The sequence below is a fragment of the Egretta garzetta genome, unplaced genomic scaffold (assembly GCF_000687185.1).
Source record: "Egretta garzetta isolate BGI_Z169 unplaced genomic scaffold, ASM68718v1 scaffold130, whole genome shotgun sequence".
In the NCBI taxonomy this organism is placed as follows: domain Eukaryota; kingdom Metazoa; phylum Chordata; class Aves; order Pelecaniformes; family Ardeidae; genus Egretta; species Egretta garzetta.
The window spans coordinates 3,020,365-3,024,855 of NW_009258284.1; positions in this window are offsets into that span (position 1 = coordinate 3,020,365).

Genomic DNA, 4,491 nt, shown 5'->3' on the forward strand with positions numbered 1-4,491 from the left:
TCCCTAAATCAGGAAAGCCCTGACCTCAGTGAAGACTGTGACAACTGCCATTTCTCTTCTCAGCTGTAGTCTCTGCCTCTCTTCCATAAGTGTGAAGGAGTGAGAGGGTTCAAGAAGTATTTACACCACATTTGTCGTGGTCATCTATTTTTTCCTTTCCTATTTTGTTACATAGAAGGTGCCCAGGTCCTTTTATACTCTACAGTTTCCTAGAGTGGAAGTGTAGCTTTATATTTCCAGATGTTCACAAATTTCTCTAAAAGAGAGAAGAGGTGGGAAGGAAAGTTCCCGAGGCTTAGAAGTTATAGATAACATTGCATAAAATTGCTCTTTAATGTATTTTCTGGGGCCTCTGTTTAATCCTGAAAGAGGTGAAATCATCATCTTCAGTTTCTGGTAAATAACTTCTGTCAAACTTCTGCTTATCAGGAGCGTCCTCTTCCGAGCCTGTGCTACATATGATGGCACTCGTGGGGGGCAGGAATTACTCATTGCTGAGGAACAGGATCCAAAGAAGGAAGGTAGATAATTGGCTCTGAAATGGTGGTTTCACCATTCCATAACCCGGCTCAGTGCCATGTTTGTGTCCCGCTCTGAGAAAAGGTGCTTTTTGAAATTCCTAGCTAAACAGACATGCGCTTTCATAGATCGCCAGTGTTCATAAACACTGTGGGTTTTCATCAAGTTGGCAATTTGGTTTCGTTTTGATCCAGTGCCACAGTCAATTTGTTGACTTGCTTTTGATTTGATGTCTGTAATGCTCCACTTTTACTTTCATGGAATATTAATGCTAGATTTGCTTTGATTTCATGGTTCTATTTTTGTTCAATTTTCTTAACAAAATGTATTGAACTGATACTTCTAATGGATTTTCAGAAGTGCCTAATCTGCACAATTTTTTCAGTATGCAGCACCACTGCAGAGTCTTTGAAGACATGGGTAAGCATCAGCTCGTCAACCCAAAACCCTAACTAGCTCTCAGTGCAGCAAAGAGTTTGTTGAAGACAGCAGTAAATCTAATAAAAACATCATCCAGTGGAGTAGGCATTTGTGTGAAAAAACGTAGCTTTGTTCCTTTTTACTTTTTTTTTTTTTAAGAGCAATTATTTTTAACAAGGTCTAAGACAGAACAGAACCTCCACCGTTGAATACCGTGAGAGTCATCCAAGGATGCTCTGGACAGAGAAAAAGGGGGATTTGCACACCCAGACGCAGCTATCTGAAGTGGCCAGCTAGCCCCCATACTCTACCTGCACTGCAAGAGGGGAGAGAAGCCCATGCTCGCGTTGGCTGCCTGCAAGAATTTATTTCCTCTGCCTCTCAGAGACCAGCCCATCAAGTTATGTGCCTAATGCTGGGTCGTGCAAATGGTCCACAGAGCGTGAAAAAATGCCAATGCAGTTTCTGCGTTCAGCCAAGGGTTTTCTGGTGGGAGGCAGGAATTGCTACACCGTGAGCAAAACACATCACAGGGTGCTTTGTGCCATTTCTTTGCTCCACAGTGAGGGACACTGAAGAGTCATTAAGACCTGCACGTACATTCACCTATAAAATTGTTCACACTGAGTATACTCATCCCCCCGTCAGTGGCCGAGTTGGCCACAGGACTGCAATTTCCTAAATCTTCGCTGTGTGCTCGAACTACAGGGCAGTCTCGTCTCCACTTCTGCGCTGAACTCAGAAGTCTCCCACAGCTAAAGTGAGGCCAATTCAAACCTAAGGCCTTCCACGGCTCTCAACACCTTAATCCGCTCCTGGCTTGACTTGATATTTTAAAAGATGGAAATTGAAAGATGTAAAATGTTCACGGCCTTAAGACTGTTTCGTCTTTCCAGTCCAGTTGCTCTTTGGCTTTCTCCAGGCTCTGATGATTTTTACTCTGTTACGGAATAGCTAAATTAGGGCTGCCACAGGCCACCTTCTCACCAGTTGGTTTTAATCGGGATTTGCCACTCATCATCCTCACCTCACTCTGCTCAGGCCAAGCACCCACTTCTTCAAGTAACAATTCTTATGCTGCAATATATTCTCTCTGTACATCAACCAAATCATCTCAGTCTCTGCAGAAGAGCAGATTCATCTGGTAAGCAGTTTGTTTTGTTGCACCAAAGACCTACAGGGGTTAACCCATGGAGGTTACTGTAGGAAACATTTTCCCATCTCCTTTGGAAGTCGGACCTGGCATGCCCAAACAGGCAAAGGCCCCAGCCAGAGGCTTGATGTCCATACCACTGCTGCCATCGCCCTCAACTTTTACCGTGATGGTTTCACTTTCCTCGAGAGCCCACCCTCACCCCCTGCCTGCCTCTCAACATTCCTCCCCACCGACTTCCCAGGCCTCTTCCCAGCCCCCCCTGCCCAGACTGCCTCCCCACCCTCTCCGAGCACTTGCCATATGCCTGGCCCCACCAGTCAGTGCTGCACCTCTCATAATTTTATATTTTTCAGCTCCCACAGTCAAATGATTAGGTGAGAATCTTGGCTTATGATTTTAAGTAAGTTTCCTAGACCTCATGGTAGCAAAGAGAAACTTAAAAACATGACTCAAGTGCACCCTAAAGGCTAAGAAACCTGAAGGCAATAAACCACACCCTACATTTATTTTCTTTTTAAAATCACAGTTTTAAGTTTTTAACCAATCTCAGGCCTTTCTCAGACTTTCCTTGTGATTTGTGAACATCTGGGATTGGCAGTGTTGCAATCTGACCAAGCAGGTTGGAAAATATCATCCTACAACCCAGCTGCTCCCACCAGACCACATTTCCTGAAATGCCCTTCTTCTGAGATGCACCCGGGACTCCTGCTCCATCCAGAGGGTCGCAGAAGGAGCCCCTGCCTTGCCTGAGCCGCTGCTTCCCCATTGCTATCTTTGGAAAAGTTAATGACTGCATTGGTTTTCTTAGCTATCCCAGGGAGTGCGGCGTTCTTCAGGCAAGCGCGGATATCTGGAAGCAGGAGAAAGAGGTGTGATCAGATCCATGTGTTTGCTGCTCCCAGAGGAGAATGCATTCAGCTCTCACCAGCAAAATCCTTACTTGTTTTTCCTCTGCAAAAGAACGATTCCAGGCACTTCTTCAGCTTGGTAAACATGTGTAACCTGAGGTTGGATTTTTCCAAGTAACAAGCTTTTGTTTCTTTTGTTGTAATTTCCAAACGTAGCAGGCCCAGAATAAAGGTTTGTATAAAATTCCCATCAAGGATTATTGATTTCCTGCCTAACAAACATGGCATTTCACTCCAGCTGCTTACCATGTTTTCTCTCTGTATCTTATTCTGCTTTCAGATCCCACTGTCATGCTAGGCAGAAGAGCCTGCCTCCATTATTTCCTCTCTAGCCTCAGTAAGTGCTTATATTTTAAAGTTAAATTGATTTTTGCCTCTGTTCCGTGAACACTGTCACTTGGTCTTCAGACCACACCATTCCCGACAGCCAACAAAATCTGCAAAACACAAAGTATATGGTCCGTAAGTAGACCGAAGAAAGCTGAATTCTAATGAAACAAGGCCAACGTAATAAAAAGCACGGAGATTCAGTGCTGATGTTAAGAACGTCACTGTTAGACTTAGCCCTGCTGTGATGAGAGCTGCAGGGGTTATTAAATGTGTCTTCCTTCTTAATAGCTCAATTGATGGTTTCAGTAGTGATGCACAAGTTGCTGCCAGGTGTTAGATAAAAATAACTAAATACAGTACAGTCACAACTGTGCTGATCAATGTGGGTTATGACAAAGAGTCTTTTAAAGGAAAAAAAAAAGATTTCCCATCTTTGGCCTGTGAAGGGTTACCTGATTCATAAGCCTTACCTGAAATAGCAAATAACTTTTTTTTTTTAATCTGCATACAGCCTTGCTGGTCATGATCCACTACTGGAAGGCAATGTCAATTAATGTACTTATTATTAATAATCAATATAAATGTACCAGAAAAAACCAAAGCCCTGATATTTTAAGGTAGGGGTTGGAGCATAAAATCATTGGCGCCTGTGGCTTTTGTTGTTGGGTGAATAAACAAATTATTGGAAAACCTGAGGGGGCTCCAATGACATAAACCCGCAGCTCCTGGGCTCGAGTCCCAGCCGATGGAAGATGATTTGGGGCATCTCATCTTAAAGGGCAACTCATTTCTTGGTGCCCAGGCTGAAAGGCTGCATTGAACAATATCAGATGCAAGCGCGCATCAGGAAATCTGCAGGTCCTCTGCCTACCAATCAAATGTCTAACGTCTGCCATACACAAATCACATCAAATAATTAATGAAAGCCTTGGATATGCTACTGACCTTGTGAAGAACATGTTTTCTATCACTGCAAAAATCAAACTCATGTGAAGATGACCTGCCCCCTCCTCCTACATATGAACTACAGTGACCTCCTCCTCTAAACCTGCGCTTGGATGGATGCAAGTGGGGATGTAAGGAAACCACCCTGGTTGCTGTGGGTTGATGGCTGCTGAGAAGAGCTTCAGTGGGACCTACCCAGAGATGGTAAAAGCT